This window comes from Chiloscyllium plagiosum, unplaced genomic scaffold (assembly GCF_037043375.1).
Source record: "Chiloscyllium plagiosum isolate Xiang-an unplaced genomic scaffold, Cpla_swu_hap1 HiC_scaffold_4, whole genome shotgun sequence".
In the NCBI taxonomy this organism is placed as follows: Eukaryota; Metazoa; Chordata; class Chondrichthyes; order Orectolobiformes; family Hemiscylliidae; genus Chiloscyllium; species Chiloscyllium plagiosum.
In genome coordinates this window covers 131,449,687-131,463,416 of record NW_028270142.1, presented here as the reverse complement: position 1 = coordinate 131,463,416, position 13,730 = coordinate 131,449,687, and the positions used below count along the sequence as shown (strand labels likewise).

At 42.9% G+C, this 13,730-nt stretch overlaps 1 protein-coding gene and 1 long non-coding RNA gene across 3 annotated transcripts in view; one reads left to right on the top strand and one right to left on the bottom strand.

Moving 5' to 3' along the window:
* Window positions 1-13,730, top strand: part of LOC148150487 (uncharacterized) — a 70,199-nt gene that overhangs the window by 33,808 nt on the left and 22,661 nt on the right. The gene's annotated exons all lie outside the window — the stretch shown is intronic.
* The window catches only part of twsg1a (twisted gastrulation BMP signaling modulator 1a), a 40,092-nt gene that overhangs the window by 25,100 nt on the left and 1,262 nt on the right, over window positions 1-13,730 (bottom strand). The gene's annotated exons all lie outside the window — the stretch shown is intronic.

The following is a 13,730-nucleotide window of genomic DNA, read 5'->3' as shown; positions in this document are numbered from 1 at the left end:
TAGGTTGGGCCTGCACTCAATGGATTTTCAAAGAATAAGAGGCAGCCTTATTGAAACCTGGAAGATTCTTATGGGACTTACATGGAATGGAAAGGAACACAAGACAACCTCAGAATGAGGGGTCACACATTTAAAACTGAGATGAGAAGGAATTTATTCTCTCAGAGGGTGGTGAAGCTGTGAAATTCTTTACTGCAGAGGGGTGTTGAGGATGGGTTGTTAAGTATACTTAAAACTGAGATCGACATTTATTTTTAAAATCAGTGAGGGAATTGAAAGTTATGGGGTAAAGGCAGGAAAGTCGTCTTGATGATTATCAGGATAAACATCAGGGCGGCACGGTGGCACAGTGGTCAGCACTGCTGCCTCGCAGCACCAGAGACCTGGGTTCAATTCCCGCCTCAGGCGACTGACTGTGTGGAGTTTGCACGTTCTCCCCGTGTCTGCGTGGGTTTCCTCCGGGTGCTCCGGTTTCCTCCCACAGTCCAAAGATGTGCAGGTCAGGTGAATTGGCCATGCTAAATTGCCGTAGTGTTAGGTAAGGGGTAAATGTAGGGGCACGGGTGGGTTGCGCTTCGGCGGGGCGGTGTGGACTTGTTGGGCCGAAGGGCCTGTTTCCACACTGTAAGTAATCTAATCTAATCTAAACCCAAAGAATTGTGGATGCTGGGAATCCTCAATACAAAACAGAAAAGCTCAGCAGGTCTGGTAGCATCTGTAGAAGAAAAAGACTTACTGGTTTGAGTCCAGTGACACTTCTTCAGAGCGTTTTGCTCTGATGAAGGATCACTGGACTCGAAACATTAATTCTGTTTTCTATCTACCTGCTGAGCTTCTCTAGCATTCTCTGTTTTTGCTGAGGACGCTCAGAGCGGCCATGATCTCATTGGATGTGGAGAGGACCCGATGGGCTGAATGGCCTACTTCTGCTCTTATGTGTTATGGTCTTCAAAGAATTAAATATGGCAAGATGTCAAATATTACCCACTCAAACACTTACTGGGAACCAGTGGAAGCCAGTGGAGAGGTCTTATGCAAGTTATTTTAGACTCCCCCTCAACAAAGGATTAGGATTTTAAAACCAAAAGGTTGATACTCCTGATAACTAAGCAACACTTCACGCTGGATGCCTACGTCAGACGAAAAGAATTGACTGTAATAAAACATCTTCATAGATAAGCAGCCTTTAAACATTGGTTCATGAGTATAAATGGTTACTTGGCTGAGGGACTGGAACATGGCTGTTGCCTGTGGAATAGTTGTCCAGGCTACAGGAAAGGAAGACAATCAGGACGAGGGAAAAACAAAGCACACGCTCCTGGCTTGACTAAGTGAAAGCAGAATTTCTGCAACGCACTCTGTATTCAGCTCAGAGCAGTGATTTCAATTAACCTTTCACTCCCAGGCATTTCAGGACATTTTAATATTTCTAACAGCAGCAGAGTCTGTCAGATTTATGAAGAAGGGGGGTTGAGAGAGAAAGCACAAAAAACACTGGCTGCATCTCCTAGAGAAATTGTCCCCGCAGCACTTGAACAGATGTGCACTGGCATGTATTAATGCAACAAGCTCGTGCTTTTAATCACAAACAGAAAGATTCTGCAAGCGCTCTGTGTTGAGGAATGCAGCAGGAACAGAGAAGCTGATCTGTCCAGCAATGGCCACAGGGACTGTAAGAGGCAGGCCTTGTGCCAGTATCTTTCTTACTGAGGCCACAAGTCTTATACAATGGGTTTAAGGTAACACAGAATAAAGCAACTGAGTTCTACACTGAATAGAAAATGTTCACTTTTTTCTTAAGCAGCTTCTGCTGCTCCAGAGATTTTACTGTGGGAAATACATCTGCACTCATACAAATGATGTGAGTTAACGCTGGTGCTGAGTTCAATTTTCATGCAACTCTACAGCTTAAGTGTGTGGGGCCAATCTTCCCCTTGACAGTGGGGAAAATAGTCATACATCAGTCAGCACCCCATATCCCACTGGTTTTACATTTCACTGACTTCAATGAAAAGCTAAACCTAGGCAGAGTACATAACAGATGCAATCTGCCTCTTCTATGTTCAAGTAACTACTGCCTCTCTCCCCCTCCATTTAAGGATTTAAATCAAATTGAAGTAATAAACCTCAACGTCTTTCTTACAGTCCTCCAGCATGTCACTGCATTCCATTGCTTTTGGCTGAATGTATTTAATTAAACTCCTTGAGTTACGTTTTGCTTGCAATTTTCTGCATTTATTCTCAAGCACTGAAGTGCATTGCTCTGCTGCTGGCTTTAACACTTATGAGAAAAATAAAGAAAATCAGTGTCTGGCCTATTTAAATCTTTTCTTTCAGACCGGCCTATGGTTTCCTTTGATTCCAACTCTGCGCTGACCCAGACAGCTTCAGCCAAGAATATGAACAAATGTTTGGTTGCCAAGCCATTTTTCACATGGAGGCAATTAAGTCATCTTTATTTTCTCCTCCCATCAATCTTTACAGAGGTTTATACAGCTTTTGTGTGCAAGATCTCTAATTGACATTGTTCAGAGCAACAATTTAGCAAGACATGACCTAAGTCTCTCACAACTATGAGGTTTATAAGATGATTATATTATGTAACTTTAAATATAGGGTAATGAAGGCACGTCAATCTGCCAGCAAGTCTGGGTTTGGTTGTTAAATCGAATTAACTCAAAGATTTAATTGGAAAGGGTTGCAGCCTAGATTTTACCAGGATGTTGTTGGGACTGGAGGGATTGAGTTATAAAGAGGGGCTGGATAGGCTGGGACTTTTGTCACTGGAGGGTAGGAGGTTGAGGGGTGATCTTATAGAGGTTTATAAAATCATGAGGGGCACAGATAAGGTGAATAGCGATGGTGAGTTCAAAACTAGGGAGCATTTTTTAAGGTGAGAGGAGAAAAATTTAGAAGGAATCTGAGGGACAATGTTTTCACACAGAAGGTGGTGCACATATGGAACAAACTACCAGAGGAAGTGGTGGTACAGTTACAACATTTAAAAGGCATTTGGATAGATATTTTGATAGGCAAGTTTTAGAGGGATATGGGCCAAATGCAAGCAAGTGGGATTAGCTTAGTTTGGGAAATGTGGTCAGTACGGATGAGTTGGACCGAAAGGTCTGTTTCCATGCTGGGTGACTTGAAGATTGTTTAAGATGAAGATGGTGAAAGGTACTCTATAATAAAAACAATAGTAACATCAAATGGTCTCCAAGTCTCACAAAGTCGAAGATGTTGAAGGTACCCCTTCTACTCGTTGAAGAGTGTGTTGCTGGAAAAGCATAGCCGGTCAGGCAGCCTCTGAGGAGCAGGAGAGTCGATGTTTCGAACATGAGCCCTTCATCAGGGATGATGAAGAGTTTATGCTCGAAATGTTGACTCTCCTGCTCCTCAGAGGCTGCCTGACCGGCTATGCTTTTCCAGCACCATACTCTTCGACTCTGATCTCCAGCATCTGCAGTGCTCCCTTTCTCCTGGTACCCCATCTACCCTCAAGTTTGAGTAAGGACATGGACTTTGACAAAAAAGTCAATTGGCATAATTGACCATGATCTGCATTTTCCAAAAATGTGTTAGATCTTCTTAATAATCTCTCTAACTTCTCTAAGTGTTGTACTGAATCTCCCCCCCCCCCCCCCCCCCCCAGTTATTGTTCCTAAAATCTTATCCAGATTGATGTTAAACTAACAAGCCTGTATTCCCTCATTACGTTCCCTCCAATTTTTCCTGCGGCTGTGCAGACCTCGAGGTCTGTGTGCAGCAGCGACTTCCAGTATCTCAAATCAACATGTCCACATGCAGACTGGAGTATGCAGACACTGTGTGGCTTCACAGTTTAGAGGGACATCCATTCCCTGGATGGTCCTTTTACTTCTACGTTTGCTTGAATAAGGATGTCATAATGACAACTCTCCGATCTTCTGGCACTTTCCCTGAATCTTCATACCCATTTCCAGAGATTGCTCATCTGGGCTAGGTGAGTAATCGAATGTCAAAGTATAGCCAGCCTTTCCAGTAACTCCTTCCTCACAATTTTCAATCAAGCCTGCCTTCTACCTTCTTTGGTTTTATTGAAATTTTGTTAAGATTCCTCATCTTTACAATATTACTCATTAAGTACTCCAACTTTACACTGTGCCTCTAAGCACATTTCACCTTCTATGTCCCCAATATGTCCCAATCCATCTCTTACCACCTGCTATTTACTGACAGCCTGGTAGAATACTTCTTGGGTGAACATGCTGGAGGAAGGCAGAAAAAATGAGAAGACTCAGTTCGAAAGGTAACTTGTGTCTCTAAATATTCGGTGTTCAAGAATAATCTAAACAGTAAGGGATTAAACACTACATGACAGACTGCGAAGGCGAATCCTCTCTCTCACTTTTAGACTCTGGAGTGCATATGAGGGAGGCCTCCTCCTACACTAGAATCCAAGCTCTGAAATGGAAATTTGGCTTCAGTCCTGATTTGGCAGGCTGTGCAACGTTACAAGAGCTCCCAACATTTAATTCAGACATCCGTGTTTATGCCAGAAAACAAGAGCTGGTACAGCTGCCCTTCAGTTCTGTCTGGTCAAGTCATATGTCACATCCACATTCAAAAGTGATCAAGGGTATGGCACAACACAAACAGGAAAGGGCAAGGAGATGGAGACAGTTGAACCAGGAATTTCATGTCTCACGTGCAGTCTCTTTAAGCAACGTGCAATCCCTTGCTTCCCCAGTCACGCAATTTATACTCAAAGCCTTAGTCATGGAATGGAGATAGATCAGACAGTTCTTCAAATGTAAACCAGTTCAGGCCTTTATTTGGACACTGAGCAAAACAGCAGCTGGTCGGCCAAATGTAACAGCTGTAGCACAGTCTGAGGAGTATTCCAACGGCAAATTAGATCAGAAAAGAGTGGAAAAACCCAAATAGCCAGGCAGTTAGCTGGAAAGAGAAGCAGAGTTAGTCAGGTATAATTTCCCACAGGCACTGGGATCCCGGGTCCCTACTCCCAAGTCCAGCCTCAGTGACCAATCACCCTCTGTATTTATGTCCAAGTTAGGGCAAGTTAGCTAGCATCTGGTTTTGTGGGTATGCACAGCAAATTCAACTGTCCAATCAAGCTTCATAACCACTTTGTTTCTTATTTAGATGTAACATTTTTCTATGATCAACTAACATAATTTATCAGGATACAACATCTTCCTAAATAAGACTTTAGGTCAAGGTCACACAGTTTACATGTATAATGTCCAGCCGACACATATAAAACACCCAAAGGATGGACACCAATCCTAAATTCCCATCTTACTCTCACTTATAATTATTATCTCAAATTCCACAGACCCTGCCTATAGGAAATTATCTACAGGCATCATTAAGATACTTTGTGGTACCAGTACAACATTGCTGGATCTTTCAGTTGAATACAGTTAACTTTCTGTAAGTTAGGTCTAATCTTTGGTGCAGAATTCAGTCAATAAACATATTAGTTTAATTTCCAGAGCTGTCTCTCTCCCTCACTTGTCCAAGTACTTCTTTTTAAAATTATTGTCCTTGTAATAATCTAGTTTTTATTTCAATCCATCCATCTACATTCCCATAAACATGAACAAGGGAATTTGCAGGATTACATTACCCACCATGGGAGAATCCACTCAAATATCTTGAGCTCCCCAAATCGGACATTAAAACCATGAGTCGCCAGTCTCACTATTGACCTATAGGTCCCACCTGTCAGTACCTTTCTCCAACATATCTATCCATGTGATAATGATGACTGTCTCCCATCTAGTACTTCAGGCTAGGCTCCAAATTTCTTCCAACTATCCCATTTATTTTGTTATGAATCTCTCACTACTTTATCTTCTAATTGGTTGGCCATTATGAAAGCATTCCAATCATCAGAGATTTTCCATTACAGTCAAACACAGAGATACAGGATGTCTCATCATCTTGTATTAATTGCTCAGATTCTGCAGATTTGTAATGAATCTCCTTAATCTGAGACAAATGGACCTTTCATAGTTTGACTACACAAAGGAGGAGTATTAGACCCTAAGCTTAGTGAGCCTGGTCTGTTAATCAATATGATCGTGACTGATTTTGGGTTTTTACGCCACTTTCCCACCCGTTCCCTATATTCCTGCATTCCCGAAAACCAAAAATCTGACTATTGTGAATCTGGTTCCATACCTTTTCCATAAATTCACCCACTTGCTGCTTCCACTCCTGAAACCTTGCTGTAAGTGAGGTCTCTGGAGATGAGCAGTGAAGGCAGGGGGAGTAGCGTCAATAGACATTTTAAAAATAACGCAAAATTATAACAGGCCCACCTGGGCAATTCTACAGGAGAAGAAACACTGAGAGTCAAAGAGTGGGAAGTTTGTCCCAGGGAGGGGGATGGGGTGGGGATGGGGCCATAAGACAGATGGTTGGGCAAGGGAAAGGCTGCGAGTCAAAGGGTCAGGAAGGAGAAAACTCTGCAATGACTAGGAATATAAGGACATGGGAGTTTTTGAAAGCAGCATGAAGTTTCTCTGTTAAGGAAGATCCTGCAGAACATAACTACAGCTTTTACATTGATCTTAATGGGAAATACAATTCACTTAAAGATGTTTCACAAAGTCGCGATTTTCAGGACCACAACCACAAATTTAAATAAGCACTTATCACTGGTTGTTGAGAAATGTTAAGTAAATTGCAGATCCACAGACTTTGTAAAAACAGAAATTACTTTCTCATATTTTATATCCAGTTTCATTTGTGCCTTTTTCTTGGTAGGTTTGCTTACTTCACTAGATCCACATCAGTACCAATCAAATGGCTAACTACATGTATTCTGCGTGGAATCAACTGGCTTTACTGTGACCTCATGTATAGTCATTCCTAAACCAAACTGGGGAGACCTTCGATATTTACTACAAAACAATCGAAATTACATTTTAACTAACCTGTCCTACCCCTGTTGAGGTGAAACCACTAACAGGACTCAATTAAATTCGGGTGGCATGGTGGCTCAGTGGTTAGCACTGCCGCGTCATAGCGCCAGGGACCCGGGTTTGAATCCAGCCTTGGGTGACTGTCTGTGTGGAGTTTGTACATTCTCCCAGTGTCTGCGTGGGTTTCCTCCCACAGTCCAAAGATGTGCAGACCAGGTGAATTGGCCATGCTAAATTGCCCATAGTGTTAAATGCATTAGTCAGAAGGAAATGGGTCTGGGTGGGTTACTCTTTGGAGGGTCGGTGTGGACTTGTTGAGCCCAAGGCTGTTTCCACACTGTAGGGAATTTAAACTAATTTGCAATTTATAGAATCATTTCAGAACTAAAGCTTCTTGTGTCTAGTTGAATACCCTCAAGCGAATCATTATCATCTTCAAATTTCAAATTCTGTCATGCATTGCTTTGAAAGCCTCCTGTTCTGCTTTGGTCACAGTGTTATTTTGAGTCACATTTGAAATACCTGTTAATTGATCCGAGGGCATTCCTGGAGTTCATTATTTTATTATTGCTACATTAAATCTTATCACCTGCCAGAAAAATGCCTTCAACCTCATTCATTCTGTCTGCAGCTATTCTATTGTACTGACCCCTGCTCCTCATACTGAATGATCTTGACAGGATGTAATCATTGGGTTCTCCATCTTTTGTGGCACCACAGAATGTCCCAATGGTGCAGCCAATGCTGCTAGAAATGACTGCTCTGGATTTTGATTCAAAGCAGCAGACCCAGGTGGAGGGACAGATTGTGTTGAGAAAGTGGGGAGGATGCAGAAGGACTTGGACAGGCTAGGAGAGTGGGTGAAGAAGTGACAGATAGAACACAGAACATTACAGGGAATACAGGCCTTTGGCCCTCGATGTTGCGCCAACCTATTAAATTAATCTGATGCCCATCTAACCTACACCATTCCATTATTATCCATATGTATGTCCAATGCCCATTTAAACGCCCTTAACATCGGTGAGTCTACTACTTTTGCAAGCAGCTCATTTCACACCCCTACTACCCTCTGAGTAAATAAACCACCCCTGATATCTGTACTAAATCTATCACTGCACAATTTAAAGCTATGTCCCCTTGTGTTATCCTTCACCATCCGGGGAAAAAGGCTCTCACTGTCCACTCTATCTAACCCTCTGATTATCTTAATACGATGTGGAAAAGTGTGAGATTATGCACTTTGGTAGCAAGAATAGAGGCTATTTTCTAAATGGGGAAAGGCTTTGGAAATCTGAAGCACAAAGGGAATTGGGAGTCCTAGTTCAGGACACTCTTAAGATTAACGTACAGATTCTGTTGGAAGTTAGAAAGGCAAATGCAACGTTAACATTTATTTTGAGAGGGCGAGAATGCAAAAACTGGGATGCACTGCTGAGACTGCATAAGGCTCTGAGCAGACTATACTTAGAATATTGTGAGCAGTTTTGAGACCTGTATCTAAGGAAGGATGTACTGGCGTTGGAGGGGGTCCAAGAATGATCCTGGGAATGAAATGCTTGTTATAAAACGAGCAGTCGAGGACTCTGGGTCTGTACTCAATGGAGTTTAGAAGGATGAAGGGTGGTGGAAAGTTATTGAAACTTACAGAATACTGAGAGACCTGGACAGTGTGGACACAGAGAAGATGTTTCCAATGGACCCCAGGATATGGCTTCAGAGTGAAGGGATGACCTTTAGAACTGAGATGAAGAGGAACTTCTTCAGCCAGAGGGTGGTTAATCTGTGGAACTCATTGCCACAGAAGGCAATGGAGGCCAAGTCACTGAGTACATTTAAGACAGAGAGATTCTTGATCAGTAAGAGAATCAAAATTTACAGAAAGCTGAAGGAGAATGGGGCTATGAAACATCTCAGCCATGATCGAATGGTGGACCAGACCCGATGGGCCAAATGATCTAATTCTATTCCTATATCTTATGGTCTACACTTGATCCAACAGGGTTTGTTGTTTTTTGAGAACTGAACACCAGTTAAGACCAGGAGCTGATCCCAATGTGTGGCATCTTAGCACAATTCAGCAATTTAAATGTAGTAGTGAAAAGGGTATTTCTGTAGCATTTTATACAATCAGCTCAATTCCATGATACATTCCTCTTTGGAATGACCACTCACCATTCTCCCAGAGTTTGACCATACCACACATGCATCTAATAGATCAACTTGCTGGTAAATTTCATCCATGAAGCTCAGTTGTGGATCCTAACCTTCATCAGAGTCCTGCTGACAAGACCTAGCTCACCAAATACTTTGGTCCAACTTTAGGGACTTTATCAAGGCCACAGCCTGATTTGTCTCTGGTAAGCATATAATCCATATCCACCATACCCATAGAATCACTGATGTAAACAGCACAGAAACAGGCCCTTCGGCCTAACTCATCCTTGCCGACTGGGTTTCTAAACTAAACTAGTCCTGTTTGCTTGAGTTTGGTCCACATCTCTTGAAGTCTTTCCTATTGTTGTACCTGTCCAAATTATTTTAAATATTTTAATGTGGCCCTTCTACCACTTCCTCTGACAGTTCATTCTATACATGCACCACCCTCTGTGTGAAAAAGTTGACCCTCAGGTTCCTTTTAAATCTTCCCTACTCACCTTCCCCCCTCTAGTTTTGGACTCCCCTACCCTGGGGAAAAAAACCTTTCTATTCACCCTATCCATGCCCCTTATGATTTTATAAATCTCTATAAAGTTACCCCTCACTCTTCTAGGCTCCAGGAAAAAAAAGCCATTATTGAAGGGTGGCACAGTGGCTCAGTGGTTAGCACTGCTGCCTCACAGCACCAGGGACCCAGGTTCAACTCCAGTCTTGGGCGACTGTCTGTGTGGAGTTTGTACATTCGCCCTGTGTCTGTGTGGGTTTGCTCCGGTTTCCTCCCACAGTCCAAAGATGTGTAGGTCAGGTGAATTGGCCATGCTAAACTGCCCATAGTGTTAGGTGCATTAGTCGGGGTAAATATAGGGTAGGGGAATGGGTCTGGGTGGGTTACTTTTTGGAGGGTTGGTGAGGACTTGTTAGGCCAAAGGGCCTGTTTCCATATTGTAGGAATCTCATCTAATCTATCCAGCCTCTCCTTATAATTAAAATTATTCAGTCCGGGCAACATCCTTGCAAATCTGTTTTTGCACCTGCTCCAGTTTAATAACATCCTTCCTACACCAGGGTGACCAGAACTGCTCTCGGTCCATATCCCACCAGACATTTCCTATTCAAGTACTTATCCACATCTTTTAAAAGTTATAATTGTTTAACATCCACCACTTCCTCCGAAGGTTCATTCACACTCGAATCACCCTCCGTGTAAAGGATTTGCCCTTCATGTCTTTTTAAAATCTCTCTCCTGTTACCTTAAAAACCCTATCTCTCCCCTTCATTATTTTATAAACTTCTATAAGATTGCCTCTCAACCTCCTACATTCCAGTTAGAAAACTCCCAGCCTTTCTTTATAACTCAAACCTTCCATACCCAGCAACATTCTGGATAATCTCTTCTGAAAGCTCTTCTCCTTAATACTATCCTTCCTATAACTGAGCAAATGAGAAGAATTCATTGATCGCCCTTCCCAATTAAAATCAATACTATGAAAATTAAAATAAATCCACTATGTTTTGGCTTGCCATGGGGCTCAAATTCAAAGGACATTAGTGGAAGTTCATACGCTGATGAATTACACTTGCTTTCAGCCACTCTCCACACAAGTAACTCCATTTACAATCTTCTGCCTGAAAGCATCATTAATTTCCAAACCTCACCATTAAACAACCATCCTCATTCCCCCTTGCAGTCCCTCTCCCCTCCTATAGGAGCAGAGAGCTATGCGAGTATGGCCCTTGTGAACACTTAGAGTGAGATGGATAAATTCTTGATCAGTCGGGGAGTCCAGGGTGAGGAGGAAAGGGCAGGAAAGTGGATGTGAGAAATGTCGGATTAGTCACGATCCTACTGAATGGTGGAGCAGGCTTGAGGGGCTGAATGGCCTACTTCTGTTCCTATTTCTCATGGTCTTATAGCAGCAACCATGCAGAGGTGCTGGTGTTGGATTGGCGTGGACAAGGTCAGAAGTCACACGACACCGGGTTATAACCCATCAGGTTTATTTGAAATCACAAGCTTTCGGAGCGCTGCCTCTTTGTCAGGTGAAGTGAATATGAGAGAGATGCAGTGAAAAGATGGGTGGCTGCACAGAGCAAAACTACTGAGGCTGGAGGCCACAAGGGATGAGTGGAAGGTTGGAAAGTGAGGCTGCTAAATGAGGTAAAGCAGGTTTAAATCTTGCAAAAAGGAATAGTGAATGTTATTGTAAGGAACACACACAATTGTACAATTTAACATTGAACAGACTGCATTTGTGTGCTATTGCATCTCAAAGTTTTTCACAAATTATCGCTAAATTATGCCCATTGTCATGTTCCAAATAAAATACAGTGTATTCAGGAAATTACTGCTTTCCTTCTGTCCTGCAGTATTAACTTTAATTGGGGCGTGATCAATAAGAGGATATTAATGAATTCTCATTTGCCCAGTTATAGGAAGGACATTATTACACTGGAGCGCATTAAGAAGAGATTTTCCAGAATGTTGCCGGGTGTGGAAAGATTGAGTTATAAAGAAAGGCTGGATACGCTGGGACTCTTTCACTGGAGCATAGAAGTTTGAGAGGCGACCTTATAGAAGTTTATAAAATAATGAAGGGTAGAGATAGGGTTTTTAAGGTAACAAGAAAGAGATTTTAAAAAGCTATGAGGGGCAAATCCTTTACACAGAGGGTGGTTCGCATGTGAATGAACTTCCTGGGGAAGTGGTGGATGTGGTACAATTACAACGTTTAAAAGTCATTTGAATAGATACATGAATAGGAAATCTTTGGTGGGAGATGGGCCTAGAGTAAGCAGATGGGACTAGTTTAGTTTGGGATTTATGTTCGGAATGGATTGGTTGGACCGAAGAGTCTGTTTCTATGCTATATGCCTCGATGAAAGTCCGAATAAGGGAGGTGAGTGTGACTGCCTTTGATATTCCTCATCCCATGTTGGCCTGCAACCTTGCTACGTCATCTTCTCAATATACTTTCCTGCTTATCTTTGTGTCATCTGCAAATGTAGCCTTTGAACTGCTCTTTGGAGATTATAAATTGTAGAATGTTGAGGGCCCAGCACTGACCCCTTTGGGGCTTCAGTTGTCACCTCCTGCCAATCTTCTATCCACTCTAGGATGTTACTCCTATACCATGAGCTTCTACTTTGCATAATAATGTTTTTAATGGAACCTTGTCAAACACCTGAAAATCTGAGGACAATATATTAACAAACTCCTCTTTATCCATAGCACATATTACTCCTTCAAAGAATTCCAACAAATGGGGTTAAACATTATTTCCCTTTCACAAAAATATGCTGATTCTCCCTGATTACCTTGAGTTTTTTTCCAATTCTAATCTCTATGATAATCGATTCTAATACCTTCCCCACGACAGACATCTAGCTAACTGACTGACTGTTTCCTGCATTCTAACCCTCTCCCTTTCTTGGACAAAGAAATGATATTTGCTACTTTCCACTCACATGGAAACTTTCGCAGAATGAAACAAATTTCAGAAAATTAACAGCACCCGTCCACTACCACATTAGTAATCTCTTTTATGACCTTACGTAGAAATCCATCAGGCCCTAGAGGTTTATCAACCTGCAGTTCCATCACTTTGCTGAATACGGTATTGTGGTGGTAATGTCACTGGGGAGTAATCCATAGCCTGTTGTTCTGGGGAACCTAGGTTCAAATCCCACCAGAAGTGATGGTAAAATTTGAATTCAATAATAATCTGAAATTCAAAGTTAGCTGAGTGCGACAATGTAACCACTGTCAATAGTCATAAAAGTTCCATCTGATTCATTCATATCATTTTGGGAAGGGAATTCATGGGTGTCCATGTTGAGTGGTCGCCCTAACCAACCCAACCGCCCTGTGGCTGAACACTTTAACTCCTCCTCCCACTTCACCAAGGACATGAAGGTCCTTGGCCTCCTCCATCGCCAGACCATGGCAACACGATGCCTGGAGGAAGACTGCCTCATCTTCCGCCTAGGAACCCTCCAACCACAAGGGATGAATGCAGATTTCTCCAGCTTCCTCATTTCCCCTCCCTCCACCTTATCTTAGTCCCAACCCTCAGACTCAGCACCGCCTTCTTGATCTGCAATCTTCTTCCCGACCTCTCCGCCCCCACCCCCTCTCCGGCCTATCACCCTCACCTTAGCCTCCTTCCACCTATCGCATTTCCAACACCCCTCCCCCAAGTCCCTCCTCCCTACCTTTTATCTTAGCCTGCTTGGCACACCTTCCTCATCCCTGAAGAAGGGCTTATACCTGAAGTGTTGATTTTCCTGCTCCTTGGATGCTGCCTGACCTGCTGCACTTTTCCAGCAACACATTATTCAGCTCTGATCTTCAGCATCTGCAGTCCTCACTTTCTCCTAGAGATCAATGTTGGCTGGGATGCTCAGCGAATCAGACTCCTCTCTTTAACATCCTATCTAAAAGACAGTACACACAGCAATACGGCACCTCCGCAGTGCCGCACTGGATTGTCGGCTTTTGACTGTGTAAGTAGAGAGTTACGTGGAGTGGCTCAGTGGTTAGCACTGCTGCCTCACAGCGCCAGGGACCCGGGTTCGCTTCCCCCCTCGGGTGACTGTCTGTGTGGAGTTTGCTCTTTCTCCCCGTGTCAGCATGGG